The sequence below is a fragment of the Perognathus longimembris genome, chromosome 1 (assembly GCF_023159225.1).
Source record: "Perognathus longimembris pacificus isolate PPM17 chromosome 1, ASM2315922v1, whole genome shotgun sequence".
Taxonomy (NCBI): Eukaryota; Metazoa; Chordata; class Mammalia; order Rodentia; family Heteromyidae; genus Perognathus; species Perognathus longimembris.
The window spans coordinates 47,789,018-47,804,989 of NC_063161.1; the positions used below are offsets into that span (position 1 = coordinate 47,789,018).

A 15,972-nucleotide genomic window follows, 5' to 3' on the forward strand; every position below is an offset into this window, starting at 1 on the left:
CTCTCCAGGTGACTCCATTGAATTTAGTGGCACCTGATAGTTGTAATTCCCACTAAGGTTCCAATGAGTTCTTCATCCTGTTTGCCAAACTCTTTTTATTGTAAGTTCATTTTCTGATTTTATGTATTGGCTACCTGCTATGAATAGAAATTAATATATAACTCATAACAAAGACATTTGTATCTTCTAGATTTATTCTTTTTTGTGTTTAAAAATATTTTATCATCTTTAAGTAGTTGTACAAAGGAGTTTCCATTTGCCAAAGCAGTTTATGAACACAGAACATCTTGATCCATGTCAGCCCTTTCAATATTCTTACCCATCCATCTCAATCAACCTTTGTTATGGGGTCCACGAGAGGGGAATCTGCGTCCCTCCAAGAGTGCACCACACAGAAAGAGTCTCAAGCAAATTGATGAATTTATTTGGGAAGTGGAAAGCAAACTGACTGGCTAGGAAAGCAGCACAGACTTGGGAACTATAACTGCGACCCCTAGCAGTCTTCAAGCTGGGGTTTATAAAGTTAGAAGCTACATATTCTATAGCAGGTGGTCACGTAGCACTGACACAGTGGGTTAATGCAAGGAGTAGAGCAAGTCACAAATGGGTTAAACAAGCCAGTTACAGAAGCAGAATTTCGTGGGCAGGCTGACCTAATATCAATTTTATTTTAACAATTGTTACCATGTTCCCCTAATATCACTAAGCAAGCATGAGTGGGCTAAAACCATCCAATACTCAATCATAAGTGGACCAACCTGAGAGTTGCCATGGCATTATTGTAACTACTACTATGGTTTCTACCTAGATACAGAGAGGAACAAGGGCTACACATGTTTTTTAATGTCAAACTACAAGGAACTAGTCTCACAGGTGGGGATGCATACCTCTAGCATGGAGTCACCATCAGTGTTTAGAATCTTCTATAACATTGATACTAAAAATTATTATATTTCTCACTCTAAAACCCCAGGCACATAGATCTAAGAAAATGGAGAGATCCATGGTCACTATGTTCACACTTTGTTACAGTTCTGTGGATGGGGGGCAGGGAGGGGGAAACTTAGCACATTCAAGATGGAGTCAGCTCTGCTCCCCCCAATACCTTTTCCCTTACTTATCTTAATTTTGTTATATATTGAACTGTTTGCTATTGAAGATAGCAGTTCATGTGTATAATGAATCTTGATCTTTGTCAACACAAAACTGAAAACAGTACCCTCAAACCATTCAACTCCAATGGAGAGCTAAGTGGGACACCATGGTGACTGGAAAAGAGCCATGGGGCCAAGTGTAATGGTAATAGCACATGAACTGGTCCAGGCCTAAATAGTGTAGAGCCAGGGGTCAAGGTCACAGGAAACTCCCAGTCTCAGGCAATAAGCCCAGGAAGTCCGGTGTCTGCCCCTGCCTCCTGGGTTAAGTCACACCCATCACTTCGGGGGAGGGGCTGGGATGCCAGGGATTCACCTTACCCCACTATGAAGACAAGATTCCCAACCCTACCATCCCCCATGTGGCCACTGTATCTGATTTGCTTCTCTTTCTGAAAATTCCACAAAGGCTACCCCATCTCTGCTACTGGTCATCGTTCTTTTGCCTTTCTTCCCTCCTTTTTTGTAATGATCATTTTTCAATTTCAAACTCAAGTCACTCAAATTCCCTGTGGAAACTCTCAACTTAAGGACTGTTGGACAGAAACAATCCATGACAGATTGGCAGATATGCATTCAGGATGAAGGGTGTGTGCCCGAGTATGAACAGGACTAACGTTTTTCTTAGGAATTGTCAACATCTCTTCTTCTGCTTGTTCTCCTAATTCATCCAGTCTGTAACAAAAAGCATTTATTGTTCGATTATTTATTTTTTGCTGGAGATTGAAACCGGAGCATTGGTTCTTATCCACAAACCAAAACAAATATTTTAAAAATGAAAAAAAGAGGAATTTGCCATGAGAGACATTTCCTTGAGCACCTAAGGAAGTATGACACAGAACTAAAATTGCAACATGGTACTTGAAGTCCTAACCATTCTTCTACCTCTTCTAGAATTTTCTTTATTTCTGATCAGTGGTTTGTATTTTGTTCAACACGATGTACTCAGTCAGTTCACTAAATAGTAAAATCACGTTATCTTTTAGATGTAGGCAACATTGTTTTGTGTTTCACTACAAAACAAACTAATTTATTTTGTTCTTTTTCCTCTTTTCTGCAAACTTTGACCCTATTTAGGATTCTGTCCTTTTTTTTTTTCTTAAATGCTCTATTCTTTCTTCATTTCCCTAGACCTCTGGGAAAAGATCCAAGAAGCACAAAGTATGGTGGGAGTGAAGAGGACATTCTTTAAAGCTGGTCATTGGAGAAGCAAACCCTGGGCAGCACAAAGTGTGTTGTTAGCCCCATTGCACCTCTCAGTAGTTGGGAGAGAAGCAAACAAGTCCCAGAGTTCAGATGGGAGAAGACAGTAAATATCTGGGTTAGTGAGCATGCAGATGCATCTAAGGGGGGCACTGAGCATGGGGCCAACAATGATTCTCACACTTTATTTTTCCACAATTTTCATATTTTCATGATGCTGAATCAGGCAAAAGATGTAGGTAGTGAAGGAGAAATCTCCCTTGTAATGGAGCATCTCAGTCATACAGTGGCGCCAGTTCCTGGCCAAATAAATAGTGCTTGTAGATTGCTGTAGTTTTTCTTTCAAAAGGAGGAAGGTCTGGGAATATGGCCTAGTAGTAGAGTGCTTGCCTTGCATGCATGAAGCCCTGGGTTCAATTCCTCAGTACCACATAAACTGAAAAAGCCAGAAGTGGCACTGTGGATCAAGAGGTACAGTGCTACCCTTGAGCAAAATATCCAGGGACAATTATCAGGAAAACTAACAATAACAAATGCTGGAGGGGATGTGGCCAAAGGGAACCCTACTTCATTGTTGGTGGAAATATAAACTTGTTCAACCACTCTGGAAAGCAGTATGGAGATTCCTCAGAAGGCTACACATAGAACTCCCCTATGACCCAGCAGCCTCACTCTTGGGCCTCTACCTAAAAGATTACAAACAAGAACACACTAAAGCCACCAGCACAACAATGTTCATTGCAGCAAAATTTGTCATTGTTAAAATATGGAACCAACTCAGATGCTCCTCACTAGACTAATGGATCAGAAAAATGTGGCACATATACACAATGGAATTTTATGCCTCTATCAGAATGACATTGCCCCATTTGTAAGGAAATGGATGGACTTTGAAAAATTTATACTAAGTGAAATGAGCCAGACCCAAAGAAACATGGACTCTATGGTTTCCCTCATAGGGAATTATCAGCACAGATTTAGGCTAGTCACAGCAGAGAATCACAAGAGCCCAATAGCTATGCCCTTATGAACACATAAGATGAGGCTAAGTGAAATGAACTCCATGTTATGGAAATGAGTGTTATATCACTGTTGTAGTTACTTTCAACATTCCATCTGAAACTGTAGATTTTTTGTTATTGTTGATGATCCTCTTGTATCCCCTTCTTTTGTTTGTTCCCGTGCTATCACTTTATCTCATCTGAGTACCCTGAATACTGTTTATATGGGTATTAGAATTAGAGAAGAGAAAGAGAATATCAAAATTGAGATACAAAGGATAAAAAGACAAATGACTCCAAAAGCAATACTTACAAAACCATTTGGTTTAAACCAACTGTACACCTCACTGGCGGGGGTTGGGGGGGGAGAGGGAAAGGTGGAGGGGAAGGGGGAAAATGAGGGAGGAGGTAACAAATTTTACAAGAAATGTACTCACTGCCTTATGTATGAAACTGTAGCCCCTCTGTACATCACTTTGACAAAAAATATAAGTAATTATTTTTTTAAATCCAGGGACAGTGCTCAGTTCCTGAGTTTAAGCCCCAGGAATGGAAAAAAAAAGTTAAAAAGGAGGAAGGCTAGACTGGAAAAACCGCTTTTATGCAAATGTGTCTGCTTTCTGCACACCAACAATCCTGGCAAGTGCTCTCAGTGAGAATTTTCAGTCAAAGAAAGAACCAAGTTTCACTGTTATTTGAAAATCATGAGAGTCCCTCCAATGTGTGTTTGACACAAAGGACATCATTTTTATGACCATGAAAATCATTTACATGTTTAAATGGGAGAGAGAAGGATGCATCTTTTGAATGTAGGAACTTCCTAATAACTAAGTGGCCCTAGAGAGAAGTTCAGCACTATAGTTTGGGGACTCGGTTGGTTTTAATACTGCAATGTGATGTTACATTAGATTTTGTTTCCTTGTTGTTTTATTTAATAACTTGAATTCATCACCACAAAAGACAACTACTTTGACATGTGTATCAGTGAAGCACAGAGACCTAAAAGCAGGGACAACTGAAAAACCACAAGGCTTAGGTGCTCACTGTTTTTTTCTCCTTCCCTTAGAATGCACTAGTCGATCACTCCTCAGGTAGAATTTAAAGTTCCTTTGCCTCTTTATTGTCTGAATGCATTTTCATTGTCATTGTAAAGATGATGTACAGAGAGGGTACAGTTATATAAGTCAGGGTACATTTAAAGGAGTATATTTCTTTTTTATTTGGAATTATAATTATCTGTTTAATAAAACTATACATCTAATATAAGATATACATTTAAAGTAACTATGCCATCTAATAATGTAAAGAACAGAGGTGAGATAGGAAATGTCTATGCAGAGCTGAAACTAAACCACCCCCCATACTACATTTTATCTCCCTTGTCTAATTATCTCACCTGATGGTATATAAAAATTATTTTACTATGTGACCATAAAAATATCAGTTCTACTGCTGCCAATAAGGGATCAATAATTGCTGCAGTTGCTACAGTCGCTGCAGGCCAGCGGCTTGGAGGGCAAGTGGAGACAGAGTCACAGAAGAAGAGGGGGCCCCGGTCGAGACAGACTCCGGAGACCAGACTCCAGGTACAGATCTAGTTTATTGCACAGTTTCAAAGCCTGTATAGGCAAATCGCCCAGTATATGATGTAATCAAGAGCCAATAGGTAACAGACACCTGTATTTAGGGACTCTTTTGAATAGGGACTTTCCAGGAGGTGTAGGCCTGGGGCAGAGCCAATTCATGCCTTAATGCCCATTGGGTTTGCCCCAGAGCATGTAGTGACTCTGCGGTTTGCAGCAGAGTTCCGGGCATCCGTGGCTCTACACAGATAGCTGCTAGCTCTCCTGGAGCATTCCCCACAAATAATTGTTTTTATAACATTAAGTTATTTGTGAAAACTGTCACAATCTTAAAATCACGATTCCAGAAATGATTCCAGTCATGCCTAGAACAGAAAAGAGAGCCCAACGACCTCACAGGCTTTGCTATACCAAACAAATGGAAAGCAGATTGATTTTAGAAAAATCCCATACTTTTTCCCTCTGTGTATGCTTAGATTTCTTACACAAATAACAAAAACATTCATTTCAAGAATAAACTCCTTAGAAAAAGTCCAACAGTTGATAATCAGCTAGTAAGTTTTATGCATGTTTTTTCTACTTCAATCAATTTCTTACATCTATCAATTTCAAACACACTTAAGCAGGAAAGTCTTCTTAATGTGAACACATGAATTTCTTAAGTGTTCTGAGCTCTGCAAGGTTACATTTGTCCCATGCTGCTTTTGGTTTCCCATCTCTTCTTTGCTTTAAACCCCCATGCCAGTTTCTTCTTTCCAGCAGCGTGTTAATTTTCAGCTTCCTTTTTGGCTTCTACAAACTTGTGGCAGGCAATTAATTGCTTTGGCAATTTTTACACCAAGCTCTTGTGTGGCTAGCTGGTTGCTGAGTTTTTCAGCCTTCTCGACATCCTACTCCTCCACAGCCTGGTCTATCCTCTTTCCGAGACTTGATTTTTCAACCTTTTTCTTTTTCACAGGAGGTTCAAATCTATCACTGGCTCCAAAATTGTGAGTAAGCTCCTTCCACTGAGCTTTATTTGACGACTGTTCTCTATGAGATTCTTTTCCATTCTTCAACTTATCTTTTCTGGAGTGCTTTCTTTTTCTCCCTCTGAATCTTCAGGCTGAAGTTTTCTGTTCAGAATGTTTTTTATGCAATTATTGAAATGTATTCCACATATTTATGGGAATTATAGAAGGTCACTCCTTATATGCATTTGCCTGGACCCCAGGCTCAGTTTCTGGCCCATCTTCGGGGAACTCTGAGGTATCTGATTGCCAACTGGTCCCATCCTCCTTAACTGCTTATATGTTTAACTTCGACTAAGGTATGGCTTCATCTTCAGAATTAGACTCAATATCACTTTCATTTAGGCCAGGAGGCAGTAAGTATCCCACTCCACATCCTTTCTTCGACCAGCAAATGGCTGCCAGGCAGCCATCTTAGGACCCTGTCAATATCCTAAAGGAGTTTATTTCTTTGTGGGCAATGTCACCCCTTCCCTCATGCTCTCCCACTTTTTTCCTCCCATCGTTCATTTTCATCATAGTGTCTATTAAACACTGCTGCTGATCTTTCCATCATTTGTCCAACCATTTCTTTGCCCCCCATAGTCCTCCCAAATACAATAAAAGAACAAACTGGACAAAAGGGGGGGGCGGGAAACAGGCATCATTGTCTCCCACTTGTAATCCTAGCTATTCAGGAGGATGAGATTTGAGGATGGCAGTTCAACGGCAGCCCAAACAAGAAAGTCCGTGAGACCCTCATGTCTAATACAAAATGTTTGGAAGTACATCTGTGACTCATGTAACTGAGCACTAGAATTGAGCAAGAGAGTCTGAAGGACAATGCCCCAATAATGAGTGAAAAACATCAATCAATCAATAAGATAGGCACCAGTGGCTCACACCTGTAATCCTAGCTACTCACAAGGCTGTGATTTGAGGATTGCCATTAAAAGCCAGCCTTGCAGGAACGTTCATGAGACTCTTATCTCCAATTAACCACCAGAAAATTGGAAGTGGCACTTGACTCAAGTGGTAGAGTGCTAGCCTTGAGTGAAGAGCTCAGGGACAGTTCCCAGACCAAGGATTCAAGCCCCATGACCAAAAAAAAAAAAAAAAAAAAAAAAAAAGAAAGAAAAAAGACAGAAAATGAAGAATAAAACATAAAAATAGCAACAAAGGAAAAAAATCCCTTTGTTTCCATTTCCTAGAGTTCATATCAGTAAATACTCTTTAGTCTCACTGTGTGTGAATGCCTAGATGCCTATATAATTTATCATGTTCCAGTATAATTTTTTTACATTGAGTGTGTTTGTAGATGAAAAGGCATATTGTGACTACCACAAATAAAGGAAAGCATGCAACCTGACATTCAATATGAGAATATTTCATCTTGCATATGACTCATTCAATTCTTTCTTCCTGTTTTGATCTTTGCTTTCTTGGCTTTTGAATATACTGTATTTTGACAGTGTGTATAGAAGGTAAAGTTTTATTGCTCTGCCCATTATTGGTTTTCTTTTATTGTTTCTGACATAGAATAATACTCAATAGGCATTTTCCAATGAATAAACTGGTTCAGTGAATGCAGAAAATTTTTATAAATCTTTATTCCCTTCTTACTCTTGGATTTTGCTTTTCCTATGGTGCCAGTTCTGTGCCTTGAACAGAGCTTGGATGATATCTCTGAGTTTCTTTTGCTCAAGGCTATTGCTCTAGCTCTTGAGCCACAGCTCTAATTTTGAGTTTTGGGTAATTTAGTAGAGATAAAATTCTATCAGAATTTCTGGTCTGACTAAGTCTAGAGTAGCTAGATTTCCAGGAAGGAGCCATTGGTGTATGCCTGGGTTTTGCATTTTAAAATGAGAATTGCTTGAATTCAGATAGGTGAGATTTTTTTTTTTTTACATAAGAGATAGAATCCATCTGCTTGAGGCCAGATGAACCTCTTCACATGTTCAAGATGGAAGTCACAATTTCAAAAATGCACAGCCTAGCCATGGAAGGCTCTGGAGATTGCTACTTAACCTTAAATATAGTATAAAATGTAATAAGATAGTAATTTTAGAAGGAGCAGTTCATATCATAGGGACTGGCCGTGAGATTCTCCAGCTTGACAGAAGTGATTACAACAATGAAGCTAAAAGTCCAGAGTAAGAAGTAGCTGGGAGAAAGCTGTGGGGCAGAACACATTAAATAAAAAAAAAAATCCTTGATTTGAAACCTGTGCCATCCAAATCAAGGATCAGAAGTAATGACTTTTTCAAATGACTTCTGGCTTTAATCTTGAATTACCTCTGTCCAGTATGCGCCAACTGCTCCAGGAATTAACTAGCCAGATACTTACCTGGAAATTCATGATTGGTTCACAAAACATACATAATGTCAGTTCTAGAGTCCTGGTGTCAGCACCTTGCCTTCTCCTGGTTCTGGAGTTTTCAGGTGTGCTACTGTAAATCAACTCAGCACCCTGAAGTTCTTGGTACTCCTTGTATTACTAGGGCTTTCTACCTTTCTGGTTTCTTCTGGTAAGTAAAAAATTTATCCAAGTGAAAGTTTGTGTGCAAATATGCTCTCTCTGAGACAGTGACTTCAGAGGTTTTCATGAAGCTTAACCTTCCTGACCTGATGTTCAGAACCTACTTCCATCTCCATTTCAATATTAATCTATAATGGCACTGGAGAGTATTTTCCTAATTCAATCAAATGTTTTCTGTATTGTGAACTTCAGAGAGTAATGCCAATTATTGTGAGTGCAAGGATTATTTTGATCTCTAAATAGTTGTAGGCAGTAGTTCCCATTTAAGTAGCAGTGGATAGAGTATATCTTAATGTCACTTCTTTCAACATTCTCTCCTAGCCTTCCCCTACCTATCCTTTGCCTTACTTTCTCAATTTTATAGAATATAGATTCAATTATTATCTGCATTTCCCCTCTCCTTTCACTTTATCCATGTCTTCTCCTATGTGGAAGCGAGATTTAGCTTATAAACTCATAAATGAATGTGTTGGATGGCATGCAAGTATGTACAATAAAAACCACTGAAATATGGTAGAGTCATGGGAGATATCAAAGAGTGCAATTCCTTACAATGCCAAAATCAAAGTTCAACAACTTAAAACACTAAGCAGCTAATATACAGAAGGGATGGGATGGTGCTAAGAGTAAAGAGTAGGCAAATGAAGAGGGGTAATAATGTTTAGAAAGGAATCAGTGGCTTATTTCAAGAAATATAGGAGGACTATGTAGTCTTGTCCAGGTGTCATTTGTCTTCAGTCTGACCCCACAGGACCACTGCTTTCTAAGAAGAGACATTCCCATTACTTGTCATAGTCTGTCTTCCCTCTCAATTTTTTTTCTTTTTTTGATCTTTTTTTTTAAGTTTTTATTATAAAACTGATGTACATAGAGGTTACAGTTTCATACGTTAGGCATTGGGTACATTTCTTGTACTGTTTGTTACCTTGTCCCTCATACCCCCTTCCCTCCCCCCCTTTCCCTTCCCCCCCCCCCCCCACGGAGGTGTTCAGTTCACTTACACCAAACAGTTTTGCAAGTATTGCTTTTGTAGTTGTTTCTCTTTTTTTACCCTGTGTCTCTCAAATTTGGTATTCCCTTTGAATTTCCTACTTCCAATACCAGTAAACACTGTTTCCAATATACTCAGATAAGATTACAGAGATAGTGTAGGTACAACCACAGGAAGGTGATACAAGAACATCATCAATAATAGAAGCTACAGATAAACATAGGACGTTGAAAGTAGTTACAACTGTGATATAACAATTGTTTCCACAACATGGAGTTCATTTCTCTTAGCATCTTCTTTTTTTGATCTTTCAAAGAATGAATCAACAGAGACAACATCTGACATAGCTATTGGAAACCTGTTCAGTCATTATTCTTCTTCTTCTTTCTAAGACTGTTTCTTTCCCAGCCTCATTCCTGTCAGCTTTCATATATATATTCCATTTTATGAAAGCTTCTAAGAAAAGTCTGGGGAAGATACATTTATGATGATGAAATTTCTTTTGAAACCAAATATCTCCTCTTTCCTTAGATCTTGTTATGAATTATAAAAGGAATCCTCTCACACAGAATTAAGAGATCTGTAGCTATTTTCCCTCCTTCCTTAGCCAAATTCTCAAAGCTATGAGGCTAGATATGAGGGGTCCAGCAATTTGTGTTTTTCTTTATTGTTTGTGCCACTCCTGGGGCTTGAACTCTGGACTTGAGTCTTCTCCCTGAGCTTTTGTCCTTATGCACTCAACCACTTGATCCACAGCTCCACTTCTGGTCCTAATGGTAGCTAATTTCAAATAAGACTCTCATGGACTTTCCTACCAGGGACTTTGACTCTTGGTCCCAGAACTCAGCAAATGGAGTAGCTAGAATTACAAGCATGAACCATCAGTGACCTGATTTAGAATATACTTGTTGTTGTTTAATATATATATGTACCTTTTCATAATTTTCAGGAACAAAAACGAGGCTTATGTTAAAAGTAAGACAACTGTCACTGAAAAAAATTAAAATGGAATAAATCTTCTAGATGCAGCCTAATGAGGAAGGTATTGGGCACAGGACAGGATACTGTGATCATGAAGACAGTGCGGTCTAATATGTGCTGCTACAAGTGGTACATAGATTTAATATGTGTGCAAATATGCTCTCTCTGAGACAGTGACTTTAGAGGTTTTCATAAACCTGAACCTTCCTGACCTGATGTTCAGAACCTACTTCCATCTCCATGTTCACTTTCATTCTCTCACTTGACAAATGAGGTTGTAGAGTGTGAGTTCCCTTATTGCTTCTGGGCAACAGTTTCCATGAAAGAAGAAATGAGGGGGAGTTGATATTTTTGCTCTGGAACAAAGAAGTAGTCTGTGTTCTCCATCAATGAAACTGAACAAGAAAGAAGGCTTCAATAATATATTTGTCTATCAATAAATGCAGTTGACAAAATGAATGGGGAATGATGGAAGTTTATAGAAATCATGAAGATGGAAGCCACTTAACAACAGGAATGTAGAGATAATTTTGGAACAAACTAATGTATGTGCAATAATGAGGGAAACACGTCTTTCAGATGACTTAGCTGCAGATGGCTCTACTTTAGAGGACTCTTCGAGGATAGCTGCATTCCCCAGTCACTTTTGATGTGTAACAGAAACTAAAAGGTAAGTCTTTTTTAGTGACACTCTTTATATTTAAACCCTGTCTAATTTTCCAAACCTCAGTAAAACCTATGAGGAAGAGAGAGGTGCAGGAACAAACTATTATTTTCTTCCCACAATTCCCTAAATCTTTGAGTTCTGATTCAAGTTAAAAGATAATTTCAAAGGGGCCAAGAGGTTGAAGTTTCTGCCTTATCAATTTTAACTGCATAATGGTGGTACAGAAAGTTTATCCTGAGTAAAAATGATTGGAAAAACTAAGTATCTCCTTGTAGCATGCACACATTTCATTTTAAATTGAAAACACTATTATCTTTGGAATACTCAGAAATTACAAATGAACTGATAATCAGGCTTTGCATGGAGCCTGTCTTTTGAGATATTGAATTCAAATTTGGGACCATGAAGCTCCATCAGTGCTGACATCCATTGTCCAACGTCACATTCATCTCCTCTTTGCTCTCAAGTTGACTTCTTTAAAATTGGTAGCAAATTGTACTTGTTCATCTCCATGCAGACCCCAAGCTTCTGAGAATACAGTCTGCATCTTTATTATGAACCTCTACATTTTCAGACCTATTGTGGGGCTATTACAATGGCCATAGAGATAAATAGGGCAGTAAGAATGAAAACATTTTCATCTTGAAGACTTGTTCCTCAGGACTGGACCAGAACAACTTTTCATTTGCTTTGACTTGCTTTGCTGGACCTGTCCATGTCCTTTTGTATTCTACCAGTTTGAACCACAGCTCCACTCCTTGTTTACTTGTACTTAATAGGAGGCTTTCCTGACAAGAGGGACTTCAAATCAGAATCCTCAGATTTCAGCCTTCTGAGTATCTAGAATTGCAAGCATGAGCCACTGACATTCTCTTCTTGATTCTTTCTTCCTCTAAACACAGTGCACAACGATTGGTTCTTTAGATCAGTGTATTGCTCACTCGGAATGACATCACTGAATTTATTGCATGGAAGCCCTAATGTAAACAAGTCACAGCCCGATTGACTCAGGGTAGGCCTTCAAAATCACTGCTCTACATTGATTACCTAAAAGGTGAAGTAAGGTATGAAGGGCTGTAGGGTTCTACAACCCTTACACCTGGTGCCAAAACCCTTAGGGGCTTATGTCAGAAGTCATTGGATCGACTCTGCTTCCCTTTCCAAGGGCCAGGTCCCCTCCAGGCTGTTCCTCCTAGAGCCCAGATTGCCCAAGGAAGGAGGATATCCAACTCAGATCTCTCCCCTTCTCCACTGTTGGCTGTGCATTCACTACATAATCTCCTGTCTCCTGTTTATGTCTGATGAGAGAGTCTGTCTTCATCTGTTCACCTCTATCTGTTCTCTCTCTTTCTCTCTCTCTCTCTCTCTCCCTCTCTCACTCACTTTCTGTCTCCTTCCCTCCTCTTGAGAACACCCACCTGCTATTAGTGTGTGACACTTGCTTTCTGTTACTCTGTGGGCTTTTTTTAAAATTTGCGTTTTATCTGCCTGTCTGTTTGCTTGCTCACTTACTCAATAAAGCTCTGTCAAGTTATCTTACCATCATGACTTGCCAAGAAATTCACCATTTTAGCCACATGGTGGGTTTTCATGAGACTCCAACACTTCTCCCAAGCCCTCCCTTTCAACCTTCTGGTCTGCCATTTCAGACTTCCAATTCAAACTAATGTGCTTCTGTTAAATATTAAATTTTTAATTCTGAAATGATTTGCTTTTTTATTTCAATTATAACAATTACCTCTGCTTCTTGTGACAAAAATTAGGGAATAGTCCTCTTGGCAATCAATTACATTGGAATGTGGGCATAACTTCTTGGTAAGGAGGAAAGTCAGTTTGGATTAGGAGAAAATCCTTGCAAATTTATCTGCCCAGGCAGCCTTGCTCTAGATAGATTAACAAACAGCAAAGGCTTTGAGAAGAGTCATTGGGCAGTTCTAACAAAACCAAGACTTAACTAGCTCCACAGGCCAGAAGAAAAAAAATGAGCAGTTTGAAATTCAAAGTGCAAAGAAGCTCATCAGATTTAGGTGCGAACAAATGTGTCTAAGGGTTATTACCTTACATTGATTGGTTGTATAATATTAAGATTAGCAAGTTTTACATACCTCAACCAAAGTTCACTTAAGCATTTGTTTATGTCAAGGTCCTTCAAATGAGTTAAAAGGCTTAACTCAAATGCTACTTTTCCTGTCTAATATGGCTTTTCCATACCGAGCTGACTTTTTTATCTTAATTAGTACCCTAATGTGTTATATTCAGGCTGTTTCATCAGTTACTGTTTCAAAACTCTCATTGTGACCACTATTGAGTTTGTCATTATAGATTTGATCCTCTGAGCATTTCCAGTCTGATCCACAGAGGGATAAATAAGTCTTGCAAGTATTTATTGGTCAAACTTAATGTTTTTTCTTAGTGAGTTCCAGGAAAGCCCTGTTTAGAAATGATTTCCATTGATTTCCTTGTTTTTTTTTCAATTGGGAATTAAAAGGGTCTCTTTGCATCAACTCTTACCTGTTCTTTCAGAATCCCCCCTCAAAGTGGGATGCAATTAACTAACACATGCTATCCCAGCAATGTGCAAAAACACCAACTGGGACATCATCCCAGCAAGAACAAGAGAACCACCAGACAGAGCTTGTGCTGGCAATGGGGGTAACAGAAGTGGGACAACGGTGCAGTAAGTTAAGAGGGGCTAGTGTCAGATTTTAAATGGAATCACTTTTGGCTTGCCCTTTCAAAATTCTCCATAGTAGAAGGTCAAAATAAAATGGTGAATAAGTATTCCTATCTAAGGTTTATACCTGGGCAGGAACTAATGTCTACTAACTGCTATTTCTGTTTATAGTAGGTCTCCCATCCACACTCTATATGCCAGACCTCTATCATCCAGTAAATGTACAAGGTCTCCCACCAGGCCATTAACCACTCAATTCCACCCTAAATTCTGACTAGTTATTCTTTACCAATCCACCATTCTCTCCCAAACAGTGTCACCAGAAGTGAATCAGTCAGAAATAGTCAGGGATATGATCCACCAATGACAGGACCACCAGAAATACAGGAGACTAGAAATAACAAAGTCTTTCAACTTTTAATTCTTTGCCCCTAACAGATGGCTGCTCTAATAATGTTTTTGTTTCTTATTCAGCCCAACCCTCATAAGACTTCTTTCAGATTTGATCCAAGGATGCATATGAACATTGACCACAAAGGAACTGGTACTGCTGCCTTCTCCACAGCAGACACCAGCTCCACCTTCTACCCCTAAGGTGGATGCATGCTGCCAGCTGGAAGCAGCCAGAAAGAGTTAGCACCTCTGTACAACTACCTAAATGCTGGAATGTTAGGTCCACCCCCCAAAAAGAGCCCCTTCTCTTGTTTTCTCTCTGTCTAAAACCACATGTAGACCACACCCTCTTTGTTCTCTGTGCAAGACTACATATGGTCCTCCCAAGAAGTCCCTGCCCAGCACATGTAACCCAGGTAACTGGCACACCTAGGGGTGGGAGATCCCCCAGGCTCTGAAGTCACTTCCTCATCCTGGGAGATTACTTCTTCATTCACTGTTGCCACATCTCCTCCTGGCTTTTTCCTGTATAATCTCTCTCTGCCCTATGTTTTCACCCTGAACAACAACCTCTGGTGTTGGCTTGCAGTTTGGTTATCCTAATAAACTCTTCAGCTTGAGCCACATGGAGGTCACCTTTCTCAAATCCTAACAGGTTTCATCATCTGTGCTCCTGTCTGGGACAAAGCCTTTGGCTATATTCTTTGTCGGCATTACTGCACAAGAAGTTGAAACCCAGATTCTTTGTGCACTATACCAGCACAGATTAAGTGTTGCAAAAATAATTGCATCACCATTTTTTCCTCTAGTGTTACTACTCTTTCATCTCTCTGCCTTAGTTTTTTGGGAACTTTTCATTCTCACACATGACACATTGACCAATTCTCTTCTTTCCCTTCTTATACCTGTACTCTTCAATACACTGGTTTTCTGAAAGAGTAGACAGCATGAAGTCTTGTTATACTTTGCTTCTAGGTCACACTTCCAATAACTTTTATTGTCTGTACCTCTCAAAACTTGATGAACCAACTGGTACATGGGCTCATTAATTCATGTATGTAAGTTCATTTCATGTCCTTTTTACTCTTTGCTCTTGAATTGTATACAAGAGGTGCAAATCTAGTGAGAACCAATTTGGTTTTTTATATCACTGTTGACCTTGATCACAATGAAATCCTGTGACCTCACTACAGGTAGAGACAAGAGGCCCTTATATGAAGGATGAACTCCCTTCTCACAAGATGCAGTTGAAATTTTCTTAAGTTTCTCTTTAAAGGTAGGGACTCTTCAATTAGGGTCCTTGTCTTGGACAGGAAATGAAGAATTTCTAGATGTCACAATGGTAAGAACACTTGACAAAGCTTTCTTGAGTATGTAAACAAGCAGGTAAGCAGAGAAGTTTAAATGCAGGAGCATTCTCTAACAGAGTGTGGGTGCTCTCAAAGGGAGAAAGAGAGACAGAGACAGAGAGACAGTTCTTTGGCCTAAAGGGTATTTACATAGTAAAGGTAGGGGGTCTGACTTCAAAATTATGCAAAGACACCTGCAGTATCTTTGTTGTAATCATTCCTGGTGTCACACTTTCTGAGTTCCTGGATGGTTTTGGACATTTTTTCCAGAAAAGAATGAATTTTGCCATAAAACTGTTGCTTTTCCTTGAGACAAGAGATCTGCTCGCATTTGGTTAGGATGTTGCTTAAGGTTTTGGGAAGCATTTTTCTCAGGAAGGCATACCTCAGGAATAAATGCATCCTGTGGTCTGTCTTTGAGGCAAAAACAGTGCTTCTGTATTTCTAA

At 39.3% G+C, this 15,972-nt stretch overlaps 1 pseudogene; it reads right to left on the minus strand.

Moving 5' to 3' along the window:
• Positions 1-5,623: 5,623 nt before the first annotated feature.
• Positions 5,624-15,972, minus strand: part of LOC125348489 — a 78,536-nt pseudogene continuing 68,187 nt past the window's right edge.